Genomic DNA, 25,477 nt, shown 5'->3' on the forward strand with positions numbered 1-25,477 from the left:
CTACCTCGAAAGGATGGAAGGCTGAGTCAACCTTGAGCCTGGTGAGATTTGAACTTGCAGTAATTGGAGGCAGCTGGTGTTACTTTAACAGTGCTTTAGTCTGCTGCGCCACCAAGGCTCTTGCCTTGGTTGAATGAAAACATTCAATATGCATTAGGAAATAGTCATATTTCCCATCAACTGACTGTTGATGTGCTATGCATGAACACACGATGATATGCTCAGTTTTTATGTTATGTAAAAAATATAACCCAGCTCAATTTGAAGAACAGCCATTTTAGATGTGTGTATCCACATTGGTGCCAAATATATTCATTTTTATTTTTTCAGATTATTTAAGAATAAATGTTTGCAATGTAATATAGTAAGTTTCCTGGCTAGGCAGTGGGTTGGACTAGAAGACCTCCAAGGTCCCTTCCAACTCTGTTATTCTATTTCTATTTCTAAGTTAAATGCATATGCAAGCTTCTTTATAATTAGTACTCATCAACAATAATAAATGTGGTAAAGTGCAAGAATAATCTCGTTAAGGCCCCCATGCCTATTTATGTGACTATATTTACAAACCTTGTCACACATCTGCAGAAATTTTCAATTACATCAAAAACAAGCAACAAAACCAATCAGACCTATGGATAAATTTTGACTAATGATGTCTACATTTGGAAGATTTGATATCTTAAATTTGAAAGATTAAATTATTTGGGCTTTTTTTAATTAGTAAATTTATATCTTGCTTTTCTGGACATGTTCTGAAACAATATTAAATAAGGTTTTCCTAAAAATTCTCATACACAACTTTCTAAACTTTATTTAGAAATCTTACTTCACAGTTTGCATTTTTCTGAACTGTGTGACGTGATTGCAGTGTAAACTGTATATGGATTTATTAGGAAAAATAATAACAAAAAAATTAGATGTATAAAGTTATACATTACATATCAATATTAAATTTAGGAAAATTGGTAAGGAAAAAAATCCGATGAGAAAGATGTTCCTGAAAGTTTTTGGGCAGATTTTTGTCTTTAATTAAGATCTTTATTTTGTTGCAGAAATCAATGAAATTTGAGTAAGGTTTGAAAAAGTGAGAAACTGAACAAAACAAAAATAAACAGCACTGTCCACTCTTAGCAGTGAAAATGTGCATTAGAATTTATTATATCTTTCTTAAAGAGTAATTTATGAACTTTACATAGAGTATGCCTTGAATCTTTTGCTCTTATTAGGAAAAAAAATCATTTCAGAAATAGGAAGTTGGGAAAGGGACACTCAGTTACAAAATTCTCACTGGCAAAGTAACAATTTGATTCAAAAAAGCTTTATAATAAAGACAATGCCTTGTAGTCATGATTCTCCCATGCTTATCCTTCTTTTCATCCGTTGGAATAAATGTCCATCTGGGTTCAGTTCCAAGTGGGAAAAAAGGCACTGGAAACATGGAGACTGCTTGGAAAGATGGTTTAATGGTAGACAGGACCACATAAAAGAGGTCCTGGACAAAAAGACCACATGGGTGTGTGTGTGAGAGAGATTTATACCCTCTATTGGGCTTTGAACTTGCTTCCTGTTCCTGTGGCAAGAAATGTATCCTGATTGGTTGTCAGACTCCCATCGGGCCAGGCAGGGGTAACTTTGTAGGTTGTCTTGAGTCCCATGCTTGGTTGAATCTTGCTGGGTGATGTAATCTTCCCAGGTGCCACGTGGTGAGATGGGTAGAGGGCTAATCCTATTATGTCTTGAGGGTGAAGTTCTTTTGTGTTGTAGATAAGCTGGCCCAGCCTTTTGTCTTGTTGCTAGGTTGGCACCAGTCTTTCTGGGACTATTAGCAAAGCAGGGTGGAGGGTTGCTTTCCAAGAGCATGTTTTTCCTTTTTTCATCCAGGGAGGTATAATATTCTGCTTTTTAAACATTTCCTAGAATATTTCATTCTTCTAGGAGAGCGGTGGATGATAACTTCCTACACCTCTTTAGTCACACGAACAAATTTTCCAGGATAAGAAAGAGCAAGACTGGAGAAAAGGTTTATGTAATTCCCTTAGTTTTATTTATTTATTTTATTTTTATTTTAGAAAATTTATCTTGCCGCCTAGTCACAAATGGCGACTCAAGGTAGCTTACAGGAATATAAAAACCTCACATATGAAACAATAAAACTAATAAAAGAGAATAATCATATAATAAAATAATAAAATAAAATAATAAAATAACCCCCACCCTCTGCGCCCTGGAGACAACACCTCACACGAGCCATTTAATAAGCTCCATCCCTCTCTGGGTTCCCCAGGCCTTCCAGATGAGTATTAGAGTGGGGGCCATTCTAATCTCTGGGGGAATGATGTTCCAGAGAGGGGGAGCCACCACGGAGAAGGCCCTTCTTCTGGGTCCCACCAGGTGTATCTCCCTGATAGGACCCACAACATTCCCTGCCTCCCCGCTCTGATGGGTTGGGTAGATGTGACCTGCAAGAGACGGTCTCTCAGATAACCTGGTCCCAAGCCATAAAGGGCTTTAAAGGTGACAACCAGCACCTTGAATTGCACCCGGAAGCAAATTGACAACCAATGCTACATGTGCACACTGAGCTCTGCACAAAACCATGCAGGCTGCTGCATTTTGCACCAACTGGAGCTTCCGGATGCTCTTCAAGGGCAGCCCCATGTGGAGCATGTTGCAGTAGTCAAGACGGAAAGTGACTAGGGCATGAGTGACTGTGAGTAGGGACTGTTGGTCCAGGAAAGGACGTAACTGGCTCACAACCCACAGTTGTGCAAAGGCCCTCCTGGCCACAACCGCCACCTGCTCTTCGAGCAGGAGTGGCAACTCCAGGAGAACCCCCAGATTATGCACAGGGTCTGTTTTTATTCTTAATGTTTTGTTTCATTGACAAATGTTTCGATGTGAACTGGAAACACATAGTTGCAAAAAATTGAAATAGGCTCAGAAACACAAACTCTTGGCTGTCTTTTTAAAAAGATCTTTAAAAAGTGAAAGGAGGGTAAAATGACAGATATTTGTAACTTTAAATTTATTATTCAATAATAAATTGCAATATTTGCAATATATTGCAGTAATATATTGCAATAATTAATTGCAATATTGTCAATATTTTCCTTTTATTTTCAGCAAGCCAAAATGTATTGCAGGCCAATTAAATTTTAACTGTCCTGAATCTTATCTGTTTCCCAGCTACAATCCCTTGTTACTTCCCACTGAAATCTAAATTTTGCACACCTTTGCGTAGATTAACATTTTCCCATTTTGTATGGAAAATAAGATCCCAAGATTTGGCAGAGTCTTCCTGCTATGCAGCCAAGTTTTGTTAGACACAAACCACGTTATTCCTTTGAATTTAATAGGACATCAATAGAATACACTAGCACAGATGCTCCTGCTGAGGGGTTTCAGCCAAATGGCTAAGCTTGTCCTTTGAAATTTATTTTAATTTAGATACTAAAATCAATACTTTTAGTCTGTTCCAAATCTTTGTTTCTTAGCAGAAAGGGTATAACATTGAGACAGAAAAAAAACCCATACATAAAACAGCTTACCTAATTTGTACTAAGAATTCCAGGATCTCATAAGCAACTTATGAATGAATAAAAAGTATTGTACCAATACTTTACAGAATATATAAAATCTGAGGGTTTTCTTTGAACAAGCATTGCCATTGAAAGCCTAACTATGACTGTTTCTGGGCAAGAATGGCTTGGATACACAGACCTATATCTCTAAATCTTCTGGCAAGATTTTCTATAAGGCATTAAACAAGAAGCTGCCAGTAAGGAAGAACATAATTTTTAACTTCAGGTTTTTAAAGAATTACATCATATTCCCAGTTATTTCCAGAACCAATCCAATATGCTATTGTTATCTTTCAAGGCCTAAGCAATTTAAGGGTAAAATAACTTGAAGGTGCTCCTTCTCTTAGATGCAATCTTGTGCTTGCAGCTTTCAGAAAAAGCAGTTTTCTGCAAAACATTGAAGTAGGAGCCTTTAAAAGATATATTTACTACTAGGTCTGCCTAATTCATCCAGGACAGCCCATGGATATAGCAGTCACTTCCTATGTAGTTGGTATTTGCTCCTACTACAACCAGAATTAGAGGGGGTACAATCAGAAGAAAAAATGAGCAGTAGAACCAGCTTTCGAGATCTGCAAAATGGGCATCCCACACCACTCAGAGGCTACCTTATGAGGACAAATCATACCTTGCAAAGATTACTTGGAGGTCAGAGATATTTCTAATGTAATATACTAGGTTCAGGGGTGGGCTGCTGGGGGTTCGCAGGGGTTTGGGAGAACCTCTACCTAAGATTCTGTGCATTTCGGAGAACTCGAAATTCCACTCCTGGCTGGCACTGCCTACCCCCCCTCCCAGGAGTCCCCATGCGGCCCGTTGCAAGTAAGTGCAGGGCACACGCGGAGGCTCACGGAGGATGAAAAACGGGCCTAACGGAAGGGCATCTGGAGCCTGGGGAGGCCGTTTTCACCCTCGCTCAAAGAAAGCCCCCAGAGCCCGGGGAGGGCAAAAATGACCCCCCACACACACTATGGTGCAGGATGTCAACTAGGACACGCCCACCTTGGCCACACCCACCCAGCAACCAGGCAGAGAACCCCTTGCTAAAATTTTTGAAGCCCACCCCTGATTAGGTTCCCTACATGGATTGCCCCTCTGACTATATAGATAAACAGGAAGGAAGTTAACCACCAGATTGCAAGAATACAAGCAAACAATCAGACGAAGAGACATGAACTCATTGGTAGTCTCACATTGCAATGAGCAAGGACATACATTCAATTTTTCAGCTCTTAAGATTGTTGGCTGAACAGATACAAAGATAGCCAGAGAAATGATCGAAACCCGGGAAACAGCCTCCTTGTCAGTCAACAGATTTACCACCAGCTTTTCAGGTACTTAGGAACCGAGGACTTCGCAGCACAAAGAATCAACAGCCAATAGTAGGCCATCAACACACCAATCAACCAATAGGAAGCCACACCCAACCAGGCACCACATAAATGCAATGCATAGAGTAGCCCAAAGCACACATTTTGATAGAGATATGTTCCCTGAGGATGGGCTCCAGCATGCGTCCAAAAGCTAGGAAGACTGGTCCCGGTGACTGATCCATATTGGAACCTGTGTCATCTATATTTGCCTTCATTTGAGAAAGAATGAGATTCAAGGGCAGCTTATGGCACTAACTGTTAAACAAACTGAAGAGGTCAAAGCTTATTATAGCATGCCATCAAACATAAATTGCCACCAAAAATATTTGTTCAAATAATCAAGATCACGTGAAGTGTTAATACCACTTTATAATGCCTTGGTAAGGCCACACTTAGAATACTGCATCAGTTTTGGTCACCATGATGTAAAAAAGATGTGGAGACTCTAGAAAGAGTGCAGAGAAGAGCAACAAAGATGATTAGGGGACTGGAGGCTAAAACATATGAAGAACGGTTGCAGGAACTGGGCATGTCTAGTTTAATGAAAAGAATGACTAGGGGAGACGTGATAGCAGTGCTCAAATATCTCAGGGGCTGCCACAAAGAGGGAGTCAAGCTATTCTCCAAAGCATCTGAAGGTAGGACAAGAAGCAATGGGTGGAAACTAATCAAGGAGAGAAGCAACTTAGTGCTAAGGAGAAATTTCCTGACAATTAGAACAATTAATCAGTGGAACAACTTGCCTCCAGAAGTTGTGAATGTTCCAACACTGGAAGTTTTTAAGAAGATGTTGGATAACCATTTGTCTGAAGTGGTGTAGGGTTTCCTGCCTAAGCAGGGGGTTGGACTAGAAGACCTCCAAGGTCCCTTCCAACTCTGCTATTCTATTCTATTCTATTCTATTCTATTCTATTCTATTCTATTCTATTCTATTCTATTCTATTCTATTCTATTCTATTCTATTCTATTCTATTCTTCATTAAAAACCAACAATACCAAAATTATTTTGAAAATAGATGCTCACCTTGAAATAGATGCTCACCTACGAGACCGCCTTCTGCCACGGGTAGCCTCTCACCGGCCAGTACGCTCCCACAGAGAGGGGCTCCTCAGGGTGCCGTTGGCCAAACATTGTTGACTGGCGGCCCCAGGGGGAGAGCCTTCTCTGTCGGGGCACCTGCCCTTTGGAATGAGCTCCCCCCGGATATACGGAGGATCCCAGATTTACGCACTTTCCGCCATGCCCTCAAGACTTTCTTATTCCAACAAGCGGGGCTGGCCTAACTCTTTTTAATTCTTTAATTTTAATTTTAATTTGTTTTTAAAAACAGGGGTGTTTTAATTAGTATGGGCCAAATTTATTTAATATGTTTTTAAATTGTTTTTTTTAATTTTATATTGTATCTATTTTATCTTTGGCTGTTCACCGCCCTAAGTCCTTCGGGAGTAGGGCGGTATATAAATCTAATAAAAGAAAGAAAGAAAGAAAAGAAAGAAAGAAAAACATATATAAAATAAAACTAAATTCTAATGTCACTCTATCTAGTTATTCCAATATATTAGAAATCTGGGTGAATACATTCTTTCTTGCGTGCTGAAAGTTTTCACCACATAGTTCAGAAATGGAAGCTTAGATTCTTGCTTTTTCCTTCTCCGTAGTCACCAATAAGAATTCCAGCCACTTCTTTTCTTACTATATAATCTCAAGAAAAAAGATGTTGTTATTACAGTGGGATTTGGCCAACCAATCCTGGAGACATATCACACAAGAAATAGAAGGAAGTAGTCTATAAGTCACTATTGTGTTGACAGTATGAGAATTTCTAGATTTTTGTTTTGTGCATGGTTGAAGAAAAGACCTTTCATGAGTTAGCATTCCAACATTACAACAATTTTTTTTAAAAAAAATATATGACTGACACTGATATTTGAATATTTTCTTAACATTGATTTATTGACCTTTCCTGAAGTTTTATGGTTTGCTGCTGTTGATATTTATGTCTAATACTATATCATTTTTATTATATTTTATTTTTGTTGCTGTTTGCCATGTTGAAATCTATTTGCATTAGTAGAATTTTTTTTTTTTAAGATAAATCATATGCCTTCTTTTGGAACTCTCTGAAAGGAAAGGAAACAGAACCAAATGTATTTACTTGACTTTATGATGCAACTACAGAGAAGTAGTTGTATCATACCAAACTAAGGCCAACTTGACACTGAAGTTTGAGAATCCGGCTTTTGAATAGTGAAAAAATAAAATGAAAAATAGAACAGAACAGAACAGAATAACAGAGTTGGAAGGGATCTTGGAGGCCTTCTAGTCCAACCCACTGCTCAAGCAGAAGATCTCATGCCATTCCAGACAAATGGCTGTCCAGTCACTTCTTAAAAGCCTCCAGTGGTGGACAACCCAGACCTTCTGAAGGCAAGCCATTCTACTAGTTAATTGTTCTCACCGTTGGCAAATTTCTCCTTAGTTCTAGGCTGCTTCTCTCCTTGATTAGTTTCCATCCATTGTTTATTGTCTTGCCTTCTGGTGCTTTGGAAAATAGGCTGACCCCCTCTTCTTTGTGGCAGCCCCTCAATTTATTCTCCATAGCATCTAAGGGTAGGAAAAGGAGCAATGGGTAGACGCTCATTAGAAGGAGATCCAATATGGAAATATGGAAGAATTTCCTGGCAATGACAATTATTAAGAAGTGGAATAGCTGATAATTTAACACCCTGCCCAAGGCTAGAGCCTTCGTACATCCTGGACAAATGATTGTGGCTATTCTATCACTGAAGGTTTTCAAGAAAAAAATTGGACAACCAGTTTTGTGAGATGTATGACGGCTCCAGCCTTGGGTAGGGACTTCCAAGGTTTCTTCCAACCATGATTTTATGATTCTGTTGTAAGACATGTCTCTGCAGTTTCTTGGGAATAATATGGAGACGGTTTGCCATTTCCTTCTAATATATCGATAACATTATTCATATAACTGAATACCATTACTCCACGTATTGAATTCTGAATTGATGGAAATCAAGACATAACCTTCTTCAGTAATTATGCTTTCTAATATTTGAAGAACACTGTTCAGTTCTTCAGTCTGTTTTCAATAGGCTTATTTTCTAGTCTGTGGACATCCCAACAGCATGTTGGGAGATGGGGACAGACACTGTTTGCAGTCAGATCCTGTCACTTCCATATATTCCCATTCTGGATGTCCCTGGATCAGCCTTGTCTTTTATTTTTATTTATTACATTTATTTATCATAATAGGCAGGCTTCATTGTGGTCATATCTTGAGGACTACCTGTACATAAAAATAATCATTATTATTGTCATAATAATGGAACTATATTTTCTCCTATTCATAACTATAGTGTGTGTCTGTGCCATGTGTGCGTATACATGTGTGCATGGGTGTTCCTACGTTGTGGCTGAATCAAGCAACAATATCAAGGTTTTTTTTCTCACAAGGACTATTATTAAACCATATAATTCTTCTTTTTGTATTTGAATATCTGTTTTACTAACTACCGTTAAATAACTTTACATTTCTCTCTTTAATTCTGTTCTCTTAACAAATTTATCTAACCTAACAATCTCAGTTTGAATTTTATTTCTTCTCATTTTTTTTCTCTGCAAATATGATTAGAATTCCCTTATCCACAGTAAGAATTCCCTTATATATTTTTTTATTTTAATTTGATTTATATGCCACCCTTCTCCGGAGACTCAGGGCAGCTTACAATGCATTAAGCAATAGCCTTCATACTTTTGTATATTTATACAAAGTCAGCTTATTGTCCCCACAAACTGGGTCCTCAATTTACCTACCTTAGAAAGGATGGAAGGCTGAGTCAACCTTGAGCCTGGTGAGATTCGAACTTACAGCTGGTGTTAATCACAATGCTATCAGTCTGCTGAGCCACCAAGCCCGATCACATCATCATGTCATCCTTAAATATGGTGAATAATTTGGGGTTTCAGACCATGGGTAAAATCTACTTACCTTCCTTACCGGTTCGGTAAGGAAGGTACCGGTTCGGTAAGGAAGGCACATGCGTGCGCACACCTTCTGAGCATACACAAAACCTTCTACACATGTGCAGAAGGTAAAAAAAAATACTTCCTGGTTAAAACCAGGAAGTAATGACACCTGGGCGGCGATCACTAACGGATCGCCAAACCACAGAGAAAAATCACTACCGGATTGGGCGATCCGGTCCGATCCGGGAGCATTTCACCCCTGTTTCAGACTGACATGCTACTTAGTACCTTCTTCTAGTTTTATGAGGGCATTCTTTGAACATGATTTTCAAGCAAGCTGTATATCTACTTAATTATCAGGCCATCTAGCACATGCTTAACTAGCTTGTTAATCAGCTTGTCATGGGGTAGTTTATCAAATGCTTTGCTAAAATCAAGAAACATTATGCCTACAGCATTCCCACTTTTTTTTTTTAAACAAAGCTATTCTATTTTAAAAGGAGGTAAATTTATTCTAGCAGCCCTTGTTCTTAACAAATTCATGCTGATTAGTAATAATCATGTTTTTTTTAAAGGTGCTTACAGGCCAATTGTAATATTTTAGAATATTTCTGGGTCTTGACGGCAGTTCAGTTGATGTATAGTTCCCTAGTTTTGTTTGTTTATTTGAAGATAAGGACAAACTGGTACTTTTCCAGTTCTGTAGAATTTCTCAAAAAACAATTTGCAAAGTTTAGGTTAGACCATTTGGCCTTGAGATTTAAACTCATTCAGAATAAAGAAGGATTCCTTGACAATAAATCCAACTCTATAAGGATTCAATCCTGCCCCCATATATCTCTTCACAATTTCATGGTGGAGTATACACTCTCTTGTGGGTAAGGCTGGGTCAAAATTGATTTTAAGTGGATGTGTTATCTCTTTGTTAACCTTCTAGCATTTAGCTATTGTTATTGAGCAGTTGAATTCTTTTTTCTTTTCCTGTTCTACTAAATATATATTTATATTTAATTCAGAACATTAACCTTTCTAACGCTTTCTGATGTTTTTAAAATCCAAATGTATCCTTTCCAATACTACTGATTCAGAAGTAGACCTTATGTATGTGGAGTATCATCATCTTATTAATATATATATATAAGCAAGTATATTCAGAATATTAGAGGGTTTTGTAAACATCATGTCACAGTTTACAGGTTTTCATAGGCACTTTTCTTTATCAATAAAGAGTCTGTTAATAAAAAGGTGAAAAAGCTGATGTGGAGGACATACTGATTTTGTTAAAATAAAAAAAATAATGTTGTTTTATATATTTTCTAATATGCTCTAGCTCACAATGTCATCCATTATTAATATTTCAGGAAACATGTCATATAATTATATATTTTTACTAGATTACCTATGAACCATTGGGTCATTGTTTGAGATATATTTTCTCAACAATTCCTCAATGCCTCCAACAATGACAGAGCTTCTAACATACTGGAAAAGTTGTTAAAAATTCAAGGCGATATTCAAGAGATATATCTGCCTTGAAAGTATGCCTTGCTGAATGATACCGCACGGTCAAACATCAGATATTTCCATGTTTAAAGCATTCTATATTGTTTCACAAAATAATTTATTATAGTTTTTATGTCACAAAATATTTTACAAATGTTGCCAAATATAGATCCATTGGAGTTGGGGGTCCTAGATTTGGTATCTATTCTGTAATCTTTAGCATATCTGAGGTTCTTTGATTGAAATAGTTTTACCCTATGATGCACCATTTCACCAATTAATGGTAACAGACCCAAGAGTAGGATATAGATTAGCCAAACTCAGATTAGCACAGAATAAAAGCTCTTCGTTGAAAATTATAGACCACAATCTTCAATGGTATAATAGAAGTTTGTAAATATATATTTTTCAATAACTTTCTCTCTGGAGGTAGGGGACCCATAGGGAAACTCTGGAATGGGAAGTGGGGTGCAGTTTTCATATTGCCCACTGCTTCTTTTGTTCTCCCTCCCACCAGCAAAGTGGCAGGCAGTTCTGCAGGCCATCTGAGGAGAAGAAAGAGAAGGAGAAGGCTTCACCAGGGGTTTTCTGAGGATCATAAAGAGAGGGAAAATGACACAAGCCTATATTATATTTAGAAAGAGGAAGGACAAGGAAGTAGTGGTGGGTTTCAAAATTTTTCACTACACTGTGGGTGTGGCTTGGTAGGCGTGGAATGGCTTGGTGGGCGTGGCAGGGAAAGAATACTGTAAAATCTCCATTCTCACCCCACTCCAGGGGAAGTAAACTGTAAAATCTCCATTTCCTCTTGATCTGGGACTTGGGAGGCAGAGAATAGATGGGGGCAGGGCCAGTCAGAATTTTTACTACCGGTTCTCTGAACTACTCAAAATTTCTGCTACCAGTTCTCCAGAACTGATCAGAACCTGCTAGAGTAACTGATATGTCTGCTTGTGAGGAAGGGGTGCCTGGAGTGGCCCTTGGGAAAATGCTTGAATGGGCTTCAGGAGAGCAGTTTTTCTCATAGTCCACGATTCTTTAATTCCTGGTACTCCCAGTAAAGTGGGAGGAGGCTCTGCAAGTCAGACAGGGAAGAAGGAAGAATGAACCAACATGTCATGGGTTGTCTTTGTTGTTGTTGCTGTTGTTAGTCACTAAGTTGTGTCCGACCCATCGTGACCCCATGGACAACTTTCCTCCAGATCTTCCTGTCCTCTACCATCCCCCAGAGTCCATTTCATCTCACACCGACTGCTTCAGTGACTCCATCCAGCCACCTCATTCTCTGCCATCCCCTTCTTCTTTTGCCCTCAATCTTTCCCAGCATTAGGCTCTTCTCCAGTGAGTCCTTCCTTCTCATTAGGTAGCCAAAGTATTTGAGTTTCATCTTCAGGAGCTGGCCTTCTAAAGAGCAGTCAGGGTTTATCTCCTCTAGGACTGACCAGTTTGATCGCCTTGCAGTCCAAGGGACTCGCAGGAGTCTTCTCCAGCACCAGAGTTCAAAGGCCTCAATTTTTTGGCGCTCAGCCTTCCTTATGGTCCAACTTTCACAGCCATACATTGCAACTGGGAAAACCATAACCTTGACTATACGCACTTTTGTTGGCAGCTTGATGTCTCTGCTTTTTAGTATGCTGTCTAGATGGGTTGCCTAGTTAACATTAAACATACATAGTCTATATTTCTTACCACCAAAGTGCATATACATGATAAAATTCTGCTAATGAAATCTGCTTTAAAAAAAGTTTACTTATGGCAAAATATATTCTATACAAGAAAAGTAATTTATACATTTTATCTTGGGAGATGAAACTCCTCTATTTTCCCTTATCTATACAATGGCCCAAGAACAAAATCATAGGTTTAATTACAGGGTTCCAGTCTCATATGAGCAATTTACATTTTCTTCCTTTTGAGCATTGGAATACTCTGGAAAGTATCGGTTTGGACCGAAGTGGCCAGAATTACAAGAATTCTGCAGTCTTCCATCTTTTCCTACCCCATAGGGAAACTATACCAATTAGCAAACTGATCTAAATTTGTACAATTTTTGGAAAAGTAATTTTAAAAACTTAGCAAGGAAAAAAGCCTCCTTCTTAATTAACATCCTGTCAGCTTCTCAAATATATTACATAGCTATTGATCACAATAAGTGTTTTAAAAATAAGATACAGAATACCAAGCAATAACAGGATCTCCTGGAACAGGAAGAGTATGCAGGGGTGGGCTGCTGGGGGTTCGGAGGGGTTTGGGAGAACCTCTAGCTGAGATTCTGTACAGTTCGGAGAACCCCCCCAATCCCACTCATGGCTGGTCCCAACCATCCCACCCCACTCCACCCCTCCCACTATGGCCCATTTTGGATGCAGGTAAGGGCAGGGCAAACACAGAGGCTCAAAAAGAGTGAAAAATGGGCCTACTGGAAGTTCAGAAAGGCCTCCAGAGGGCCTCCAGAGCCTGGGGAGGCTGTTTTTGCCCTCCCGGAGGCTCGAAGAAAACCTCTGGAGCACGGGGAGGGCAAAAACACTCCCCCCTCTGCCGTGGTGCAGGAGGCCAATGCACCACACCTACCATGGCCCATCCAGCAACCAGGCAGAGAACCCCTTGCTAAAATTTTTGAAGCCCACCCCTGATAGTATGTATTTTTTCATATATATTTTTTTGAAATTGCACAATCGCTTTAGTTTTTCACAGAAAGAATAAAATAAAAAGTTCATTTTTAGGGATTGAAGAGGAAATGACAGAACAATATTTAATATCAAGCTACAATCATATGACTCTGCTTCCCCATGCCTGTTCTTTGGCAACGCTTCCTCTTGCTGCTTACTCCATTTAGCTCATGTTGTGTTTGGATATAGACTACTTTTACAAAATAGTTTGGTAACTTTTTAAAAACTAAGTGCCATTAAGTCTTTTATATTTATGTTCAGGATTCCTTCCGTCTCTGAATACATTCTCTTTTGTACAGAGAAAATGTATAAGTCAATATAACCCCCCCACCCTTTCTTTAAAAGATAACGAGACCTATAAACCACAAAAGGCTTTCATGTTATGTAATATTAAAGCGTCTGAAAACTTTTATCCCAATTCTAACCCTAACTATAATAATCATTGGTGGTAAAGATTCCTTGTAGCCTAGAGGCTGAGGATTTCTACCTTTTTTTTAATGCTTGCTTCAGTACAGTTGATACTATTGAGAGGCACATTGGTGTTTAGTTAAATCATAATGCTAACATTGTGATGGCATTAACTTTTCATAAATTACCAAAATAGTGAGATGGTATAAAAATTCTGTTTTTACAGCAAATGCACATAGAAAGAATGTGTGGATGGAAAAACAGGAATGATAGTATTGGCAGTTATTTTAAAAATGGACGAACGTAAGTTCCTCTTGTATAAGTCTGAAAAATGACTCCAAAATATGCCTTACGTTACAATCTGGAATTCATTCTTTCTTGTACCCCAAAAACTTATATTTTGTTACTAATTTAATTTAATTTAATTTAATTTAATTTAATTTAATTTATTCAATTTATATGCCACCCCTCTCTGAAGACTCAGGGCGGTTCACAATACATTTTAAAAAATCATTATAAAAAATATTTAAAAATTAAAAACATTAAAAACATTAAAAACTCATTCATGCCATTCATGGCCGGATCTCACCAGATCACAAGAGCAAGATCAACGGCCCCAGGTCTGCTGGAAAAGCCAGGTCTTCACCACTTTTCGGAAGGCCAATAGGGTGGGGATGGTCCAGACCTCAGGAGGTAACTGGTTCCAGAGAGCTGGGGCAGCCACAGAGAAAGCCCTCCCCCGCGGGCCCACCAGCCAGCATTGTTTAGCTGATGGGACCCAGAGGAGACCAATTCTGTGGGATCTTACCAGTCGCTGGGAGCTATGTGGCAGAAGGCGGTCTCGAAGATAACCTGGCCCCGAGCCATGTAGGGCTTTAAAGGTAATAACCAACACCTTGAATTGTGACCGGAGACCAATAGGGAGCCAGTGCAGCTCACGGAGAATTGGTGTAATGTGGATGTACCTAGGTGCACCCACGACAGCTCGCGCGGCTGCATTCTGGACCAACTGTAGTCTCCGAACACTTTTCAACGGTAGCCCCATGTAGAGCGCGTTGCAATAATCTAACCGTGAGGTGACAAGGGCATGAGTGACTGTGAGGAGAGTCTCCTGATCCAAGTAGGGTCGCAATTGGTACACCAGGTGAACCTGTGCAAAGGTCCCCCTAGCCACAGCTGTCAGATGTTGCTCTGTATTTTGTTACATGTATTTTGTTACATGCATTTTAACATGCTATTTGGTTTCTTTTTTGGAGTTGGCTGTAATTGATTTCTCTAATCTTCCTTAACTCTCTTTTGGCTGACCATATATGTGTGGGAAATATGATGATATGAGAAATTTTTAAAAGTTTTACTTTGGAAAGTGAAATCATTTCACTTTTATTCTTGACCCATGAAAATGAAACTTTATGAACCTTTGGTAGTATATATGTATATACTGTACATATGTATACTACTTTGTACAGCCTATTGCCGTGATGGCGAACCTATGGCACAGGTGCTACAGATGGCACACGGAGCCGTATCAGTGGGCACGTGAGCATTGCTGTAGCTCAGCTCCAGTGCGCATGTGTGCACCGGCCAGCTGATTTTTGGGCCTTTCAGTCCCACCGGAAATGGAAAATGGGCTGTTTCAGTCCCACCGGAAATTGGGAAATGGGCTGTTTCCAGCCTCCAGAGGGCCTCTGGTGGGAGGGGAAGACCATTTTCGCCCTCCCCAGGCTCCTAGAAAGCCTCTGGAGCCTGGGGAGGGTAAAAAACGGGCCTACCAGGCCCATTGTGCCATCACGTGCTAAAAGCGGGGGGGGGCGCATGCGCAGGGGCAGAGCGCATTGAATTATGGGTATGGGTGACCTCCCCACGCTCCCCCCACTTTTGGCATGCGACAGCAAAAAGGTTAGCCATCATTGGCCTATTGCATGGAAAGGGATATACAGAGTCATGTATATGAGATAACCTATAATAATAAATACAAGTAAACTTTTATTCTAATCTTACTTGGAAGTAAGTTTCTGTTGTGGTCCACCAGCAGCCTGCAGAGCTGGCAGCAGAGTTGGACAGTGAGGAGGCTGGGGAGGAACATGGGCCAGTCCTGGAGTCTGGGGAAGGCTCGGATGAGGGCTCTGTGTCGGAGGCAGAGATGGAGCCAGGCCCATCTGGGAGTTATGCGCGGACTCTGGAGCCTCCAGAGTTGGATATCAGAGAGGCAGAGGAACAGGGGGAGCCTGTTCCTAGTGCACGCATGCGCAGAACTGCCAGAAGGCAAGAACAGTTAAAACAAAAGGGACGACTCAGGAGTCAGGCTTGGAGATGATTGGCCCCCTCCCATAAGACATAAAGGAAGAGCAAAGGCACATGGGCCTTTGCAGGAAGCAACGTTGTGGATGGTGTTAGTTTGTACTTTGAAGCTCCGTTTTCGATCCTGTGTTTCCGTGTGGCCTTGCCAAGATAATTGCCAATTAGGTTTTTGGCAGCGTGTCAAAGAAGATAAAGGTGGGTGTTTACCAGCCTTATCCGAAGGACTGTGGCAGGTTTCTGTTGGACTATTTATAAACTCTGGGTGATTCAAGGCTGTGAATGAAAGGAATTCACAGCCGTTAAAATTTTTAAAAAAAGGGTTTTGGGACTAATTGTGTGCTTTTTATTATATCAGGAAGCCTAAGTCAGAACAGTTTCATTGATTTCAGTGAGATCATATAAATGTACATGGGATCACAAAACAATATATAGAATAGATTTTATTTATTTATTTATTTACTTACTTATTTACTTACTTACTTATTTATTTAGTCAAGCATATATAAGATTACATATATAAGTATAAACATGATTACAAATACATGAAATGGATATGAATAATTCTATCTGGCCTTTAAAAAACACTACTGAGGACTAAGCTTAAGCAGAGAATGGTTGTCATTCATATCCTACTGATATCATAGTGTTAAGGAGTGTGGAAAATAAATAAAAGTATTGAACATCATTCATGGACATATTCCGCAGTTTATGTCTGTCAGAAGAGCTCTGTAAGAACAGGAAGAGAGAAACCGAGAAACCAATTGCTTATATCACTGTAAAGCACTGTTCGACATCTGGTAAAGTACATGGCAATACTTTAGATGTGTTCTTTGAAGAGCAAACAGTCAAAAACTCACGCAAGAGAACAAATGGTCTCAAGAACTGAAGCCTACTGTGATCACAACTTGCCTAAAGGCACATGGTTTGTAATAAACAGAAATCAAAAAGAAGCTTTTGGCAAACCAGTTTTCACATCAAACACAAGTTTTTCTGTAACCCAAATAGTGGAATGTAATTACAATCTGGGAAGTTTTATTGCTTCTTGATGGTTCAGAAATGAAATGGCTTTACTCTAAGAGTTCTTGGTTTAAGCGATTAAGCGATTCATTTTATTTCTCCTTCCTTCTGCCTAAATTATTCAAATATGTTGAAGAACTTAGAATAAGCCCTTAATTAGATGTATATAAGTCCCAAAGGGGAACTCTTTTCACATATTCATGGGGGAAGATCTTTCAATAACCCAGGCCACTTCTGAATAAAAGTATATCTACAGACAGCATTTTTTCAAAGGTGAAACTACAAAGGCATTTATCTTCCCTCCATCCCCTTTCACTGCGATTCAGATCTCAAGCTTCCACTGCATTTTATTGATCATTTCATTCTGCTTTGGCTCTTACAAGGATGGCTTTACTGGGGGATCTAATTTGAAACTTAGGAAAAAATATCCTCAATATAATTGCCCCTTCAGCCACGCAAAAGAATTTATGCTACGGTACTTATTTCATCTTATTAGTTAAGTTAGGCTCCCACTCCCTTCACCCCTCCACCTCTTGTGTGACCCGGACTTTAATAACTGGTTTTTATGGTTCTGTGTAGAAATAGTGAAAAATCTGATTCATCAAAGTTTGGTGATTTTTTGGATAGAAACAGAAATAGAATTGTAAATCTATTGCAGAGTAATGTTTTTCCGAATGGCACCTGGTGCTTACAACTATGCTTTCAAACATAGCACACACATGCATGCACATACAAAGACATACATATACAGATAACTTTTTTTTAAAGCTTCACTGTGAGCAACAGAAAATCTTGGCACTGATCTGTGCATCTCTTAAGGGCTATCATTCAGCATCTGCAAATTCTGCCTTTCCTCAAGACAAAACCAGAGGATTCTTGTGTGATGCAATTGTGACACCATCCCATTCAACATTTAAAACTCTTCAATGGCCACATTCTTTCAGGAATTCTCATATAACCCACTTATTTCAGCTTTTGCCCCCAGGCTGTAATGATCATAATGATCTAAATCAATCTATCTATACTGACATTCAGTAAAAAAAAACAAAAAACCTTCCATCCAAAGGAAATACTTTATATAAGAAAATCATGGAAATGTCATTAAAAGAAGAAGAAGAAAAAAGACTGACTCAAAGCATAAATCTGTCTGAACCTTAAATATGAATTCAAAGATACTGCTACTGGAGGCATTATTTTGATATAATCTATTCACCTGAACAAGAAAACATGTGATACGATTGAAAAAGACATGGTTTTCTCATAATGATTAAATCCTTATATAAATTATTTATTTCCTTGAAAAACTAGTCTATGACTAATGGCTTTCACGCAGAGATATGTATACAATTTTCACCACAATGTGCCTTCTAGAACAGAGGTCTCCAACCTTGGCAACTTTAAGACTTGTGGATTTCAACTCTCAGAATTCCTCAGCCAGCTTTGCTGGCTTAGGAACTCTGGGAGTTGAAGTCCACAAGACTTAAAGTTGCCAAGATTGGAGACCCCTGTTCTAGAATATGTCTCTACTACACTAAAGACAATGCCTTCCATTTTTGAAACCATTCTGTAGTATTCTTTCACTTTTCCTCATTATGTAATTTGAAAAATATGAGCTAAACTGAAACACAAATTTGCGGGTTTTCCAGAAATGAGCCAGTGGTGGGTTATGCCTTGTGATTTGCCTTTTTTTTTTGGTTCACTCTGATGAAAGATGTTTTTAAAAACAAAAAGCAAACAAACTCACCATTGATACCCTGTTCACCTTCATAAAGATTCTCATTTCTACTAGTGGAGTTGTTATTAACACATGTAGTGCTTACCGCAGTACTAATTTAGTTGCTAGAGATATAATTTATGGTTTGTGGAAATCAGTGGAATTGGAAATTATGAAAAAAAAAAATAGGGGCAAAAAACAGGATTTGAAGCTTTCATTATGCCATCATGATGGAAGAGCAATCCTTCTTCTGTGTGCCGCCAATGCTTTTCTCATTAACCCCTTCCTGACTATTTTCTCCAGACACCTCTGAATACTAATTATAAAAAAATTAGATGTTACTATGTACTTTTATCTCTTTTCCAAGTGCTGTTCCAAGCTTTTGGCTTCTCCACTTAATCTTAATGAATGCCCATGAGTATACAGAATGGAATTTACTTATATTCCTTCTTCCCAAAACCTGCCTGTTTGTTCCCTTGTCTCTAAACTGCAATATGAATTTCTGCTGCGGTATGATTGCTTTAGAAGAAACATTTTTTGAAATAAATTGGCTAAAGATAAAAGAACAATTGGATTCTTTCCCCAAGCAAGTGTTAAAAATAAGAGCAATTTGGCAAATACAAGTACACAAATCGAGACACTGAGTGACAGATCTAGAAAATATCAGGTACTCCCACAGAGGGCAATATTGCATAAAATATTGGCTTCTGCAAATGAATCAGCTATGTGTCAATTTGTCTTTTAATGCACTTTAAAGAAAATGTCTGTGATAATAAATTTGATGCTGTAATTCCAGTTAGTGAAGCTATGACTAATACAAATTATAATATACGGAAAAGCATGTAACAGCGCCTCATTAAAGGTGAAGGAAATTAATTTTTAGGCTACTCACAAGCAGTCTACAGGGAATAAACAATCCTAAACTAAACAACTTTAGTTTTTCATCAGATAAAGGAAATGGCCATAAATAAAAAAGTAGCACCATCATTCAAGTTAATTTGCTCAAACTAATAAGGAATTACATAAAATGGCACTTTCTGAATAACTTGTAATATAAAGGTCAATCCATGTTTAAGGATTATTATATAGAATTTTAGACACATTTTTACATAATGGTGTAAAGGCAAACTGAAAAATATATTATGCAATTCTATATATATGGTGTTTTTATATCTATCTATCTATCTATCTATCTATCTATCTATCTATCTATCTATCTATCTATCTATCTATCATCTGATGTTTTATCAAAGAAATCCAGAGAATGGATAGATAAAGCTGACAGTTATGTAGGGGCCACACTCTGTATAATCTTGTGCAAATGAGTTCAGACTATGGTATTATTGTGGGATCCATAAAAGTGCTAAACTCAGCATGCTTACATAATTTCATATCTGAGTCTAAGAATATAATGAAACTTCTGTATGGTTTATGCGTTCATAGGGTACTTGTATGATACATTCATACAAATGAGTGTATTATCAATTCATCTTTGAACTTATGTGAATAGGGGGAGAACTTTTATCAGTTTTCAAACAGCTGCTATGAGAACAGCAAATGTCAAATAAATGAGCTTTGTGTCTTTTCTTCCCATTAACGATGATCACATATGGCTATTTTCAAGGGAAAATGGTTCAATTTTACAAAACATATTCTAGGTATCACAATATTCAGTCCGTTCTGTAGTGGATTTCTGATAATCACACTCATGTGAATTAAGTATCCCATCATTCTCACTCTCTCTCAGCCCAACTCACTTCACAGGGTTGTTATTCTGGACAAAAAAGGAGGGCAAAGGAATATTTTGTAGGTTTAGTGCCTTGCAAAAATAATAAAGGTGCAATTAAAAAAAAAAAATCTCAAAAATCTCAAATCTAATTGGAACTGTCACCCCCAAAGCTCTATTCTGTATCTGGCAATAAAAGAAGCAACATAAAGTTATTATAGGGCTTAGTGGCAAATTAACAAGCAATTGGATCATGTTTTTAAAAAATAGTTATTGGGGCTATTAGTCAGTAGTAAGTCTTATAACTTCATGACTGGGCCTGGTGGCTCAGCAGACTGATAGCATTGTGATTAACACCAGCTGTCTGCAATTACTGTAAGTTTGAATCTCACCAGGCTAAAGGTTGACTCAGCCTTCCATCTTTTCTAAGGTAGGTAAATTGAGGACCCAGTTTGTGGGGGCAATAAACTGACTTCGTATAAATATACAAAACTATGAAGGCTATTGCTTAACGCATTGTAAGCCACCCTGAGTCTCCGGAGAAGGGCGGCATATAAATCAAATAAAAAAAAAAAAAGAAAGAAAAAAAAAGAAGAGACTGGACTGCCATCCGTCAGAAATGATGTAGGGTCTCCTGCTTGTGTGTGTGTGTGTGTGTGTGTGTGTGTGTGTGTGTGTGTGTGTGTGACTAGATCGGGTGTCAGCAACCCACGGCTCCGGAGCCGCATGCGGCTCTTTCATCCCCCTGCTGTAGCTCCCTATCGGCTGAACCCACCACTGGCTGGCCCCACACCTCACCCTCCCCTTCCAGTCGCTCCTCGCCTGGCCTGAGAGAAAGAGAAAGAGAAAGAGAAAGAGAGTGTTGCAATATTTTCAGGATCAGACTCAATAATATTAGTAAGAGTTAAAGGTTTAAATATATTTCCTTTTATTTACAATAGGCATTCTATATTCACTGAATATTCACAGATAGAAGCGAGGAAAAGGGTGTAGGTGGCTCCTTATATATACAATGGGTGGAGCTATAAGTGGGAGTGGTGAATTATGAATACATTAAGAAGTGAAGAATAAGTTAACCCTTGATACCCCGTTCATATATTATTTACACATTAGAGAATAAGGCATTTACATCTGACAAATCCCCCTCTAAATGCCGATTCGTTATACAACACCAATTACACTCAGATTCAGGACAATACAATACATACAACTTAGAAGTTAAATATTTGTGTTGCTTAGAAGGTAAAGGCTTTGTCAATATGTCAGCTAATTGTTCTGAGGTATCACAATGCACTGCTTTAATAAATCCATCCTGAGATAATTGTCTCACATGTTTAAATTTTATATCTATATGTCTGGACCTTTGTCCAATGGCATCAGATCTAGATATTTCAATGGCTGCTTTATTATCTTCATGCATAACAAAAGGCAAAACAGGTTTTTTCCAAACATCTGAAATTAAATCATTAAACCATACAAGGTTATTTGCAGCTTTGGATAAACAAACATATTCCGCTTCTGTCGTTGAAGTGGCCACTAGTTCTTGTTTACCAGTGTACCAGTAAACTGGACAGTCATTTAAGAGAAATATATAACCAGATGTACTTTTTCTACATGAGGTGTCTCCAGCCCAGTCTGCATCTGCATAACATGTAAGCTTTGGTTCTTTATTGTCTTTAGGTTCTAATATTAAGCAAAAGTCTAGTGTACTTTTCAGATATCTTAAAATTTTTTTAACAGCTTCCCAGTGATACATTGTTGGTTTGCTGACATGTCTGGATAATAGATTGAGTGGTAAGGCGATATCTAGTCTAGTCCAATTAGATATATAAAGAAGTGAACCTATGATTGATCTATAAAATGTGTTATCCTTGAATTCGGGGGAAGATTCATCAGTATTTCTTAGAAAATCAGTTTGCATAGGAGTATCACAAGGTTTGGCATTGTTTAAATTGCATTTATTTAAAAGTTCTACAATCTTATCTCTCTGAGTAAGTTTGAATCCCCTTCTAGTCTTATTAATTTGGACACCAAGATATTTGTTTACTTTACCTAGAGATTTTAACGAGAAATGTTCATTTAGTTTGGTTACAAAGGTTTCTCTTCTCTCTTTATGTTTTCCTATGTATAAAATGTCATCCACATAAATCAATACAAATTCAATGTAATCATCATCCTTTTTGACAAAAAAGCAGTTATCAGCAGTAGTAGCGTTGAAGTCCATGGTTCTAAGTACTTTCACTAAACAATCATACCATCGTTTACCAGATTGTTTTAACCCGTATAAACTCTTGTTTAACAACCAAATTTCATTTTTGTTTGTGTATTGACTGTGAGGTGCTCTTACGTATATTTCCTTATCTAGTTTAGCGTGTAGATACGCAGTCTGTATGTCGTATTGAAATACATCAAGGTTGAGTGCTGATGCTACCACTAGAGCTGTTTTGACACTCTCTGTTCTTACTGTGGGGGAATACGTGTCAGTATAGTCCTCCGGATATTTCTGTGCATAACCTTGTGCAACTAGTCTAGCTTTGTATAGAGTATTGCCTCCCTCTAAGTTCTTAATTTTATATATCCACCTGGTACCAATAATTGTTTTATCCTTAGGTGCAATTGCAGGTGTAAATACATTTAATCCTTGTAAACTTTCCATCTCTTTTTTCATCGCTAATTCCCATTTTTCCTTTTCTTCACGAGGGAGTTTTAACACTTCCTCATATGTATTGGGTGTTGTTGGCTCACCATCCATATGCATTATGTAATCCTTGTATTTATTTGGCATTTGATTTCTGGTGTTTCTAATGGTTTTTTCAGGTTTACTATCGTTATCATGCAAATATCTTGCTTCCTTTTTTGTTAATGTGTCTGTCTTAATTTTGTGTTGGCTATTTGTCCAAATTTTGGTTTTGTTCTTATTTTTGTTGATATTTTGCTTTTCTATGATCCCTTCTTCATGAGATTTTGTACCTTTATATTTATTTGGAAATATTTCATTAAGATGTAATTTAGACCAGTTAGCCTGTTCATGGAACACAGCTGTTCTGGAGACTATAAATTTGTTATTGTTATCAATGAATCTGTACCCTTTAGTACCCGTTTCATATCCCATAAATCTGAGTCTTCTGGATACGTTTTCTCCCTTTCTTCTTAATTGTTTAGGTATGTGTACGTCTGCAGTGACTCCAAATATATGCATGTGTGCTAATTTTGGTTTTCTATTATACATCACTTCATATGGTGTCTTATTTACAATGCTGGACCATGTTCTATTTTGTGTGTAATTTGAATAATGTAAGGCTTCTGACCAGAATTGTTTGCTTAAGCCAGCATCTTCCAATGTGCATCTAATCATGGTTTGTAATGTTGAATTCTTCCTCTCTACAATCCCGTTCTGGAACGCAGAAAATGGACTAGATGTGTAATGTAACATTCCTTTGTCTTTTAACCATTGGGAGAATTCTTTAGACATGAATTCACATCCCCTATCTGTCATAATTTGTTTTATTTTGATGTTGTGTTGTGTTTCTATGCGTTTGTAAAATTCTTTAAATTTTTGAAATGTTTCATCTTTGTGTTTTAATGTATAAACAAACCCATAGCGGCTATAATCGTCCACTATTGTCAGGAAGTAACGTTTTCTATAAGTGATTGATGGAGTTAATGGACCAACTAAGTCCATGTGTACTAAATCAAAAATTTTGTTAGTTGATCTAGTAGATTTTCTTGGCCTGGGGCTAGTTTTTAGTTTTGTAGATTTACATACTGAGCATTCCAAATAGTTTTCACAATTTTTTATTTTAACACCTTCTGCGTGTTCAGTCATTTTTTGTACTACAGGAAAACTGGCATGTCCTAACTTCCTATGTAAGATGTGAGCACACTCATCATGAATTGGCTTACCTATTTTTGGTTTTTTTTCATTGTGTGCGTCTTTGTGATCATGAGATGTTTTACACTCATCATTGTCACTATTGCTAATATTTTCATCATCTACTTCAATACAATCTTCCATATTTGAGTCAATGTTATGCAACCATTTTTCCTTAGTTATCAGATAAGGTAGGCCTCCTTTAATCATCACTGTGCCTATATTAATTTTATTCTTCTCCAAAATCGCTTTTCCTTTTGAAAAAACAATGTTAATGTCAGAATCTCTACTTAGTTTTATAGCACTTAGTATGTTATGAGGTATCTCAGGTATTAGCAATACCCCCTCTATTTTTCCTAGACCAGGCAAGGTTACATTCCCTCTACCTAATACTTGCACCTTTTCTTGGTTAGCTACCTTTATTACAAATTTATCTTCTGCAAATGAAGACAATATATTTTTGTTATTAGTGGTGTGATTAGTTGCTCCAGAATCAATAAGCCAATTATTGTTCTCATTTTGCTGTATGTTAGTGTTGTCTTGTTTATTTAGCCCGTTCAGTGAGCCAGATTTTCTATCCTTTGAATTATCTCTGCCCCCTCTATTCTCTTTGTAATTTGGTGGGCTCCTATATCTATGTCTATCTATGGAAGACTGTCTATAATTGTATTTGTTTCTATATTCTGACCTATGCCTTTCTCTTGAAATTTTGGGACAGTCTTTACTATTGTGTTCCCTGGATCCACAATTGTGGCATTTAAATGTTTCATTATATTTTTCTTGGAAAGCTACTTTCCTATATGGTTTGTGTTCTGTGTGATTGCTAGAACGATTCCTTCTTGAATTGTCTTCTGCTATCAATTTATTGGATAGACTTTCTATGGATAAATATCCTAGATTGATAGTGTCTAAATGTGACATAAAATTGTCCCATGATGAATCAAGTGAGTTGATAATAACACTTTTCATTGTTTGGTCTGAAGTCACCTCCCCCCTCAAATGCAGCTCAGCTCTTATTTTGTTTAAATATATTAAATGCTCACTTATGGAAACCCCTGGTTTTACCCTAGATGAAAAAAAATCTTTAGACATCCTTGTGGTGGTAGCTACACTGTCACTGTGAAACAAATTAAACATGCATTGAATGATTTCTGAAACAGTCAGATTTGGCTTAATGCTATGATACATTGCAGGAGACACACTAGATATTATTAAGAAAAATGCTCTATGGTGTAAACAATCTATTTTTAGAGTCCAAGGTCTTTTTGGGGGACTAGTGATAAAAAATAATAAGTTTTCCTTCATAAAGACAACCTGGAGCTGTTGATACCATTC

The sequence above is a fragment of the Pantherophis guttatus genome, chromosome 8, assembly GCF_059756535.1.
Source record: "Pantherophis guttatus breed Tessera chromosome 8, ASM5975653v1, whole genome shotgun sequence".
Classification (NCBI taxonomy): domain Eukaryota; kingdom Metazoa; phylum Chordata; class Lepidosauria; order Squamata; family Colubridae; genus Pantherophis; species Pantherophis guttatus.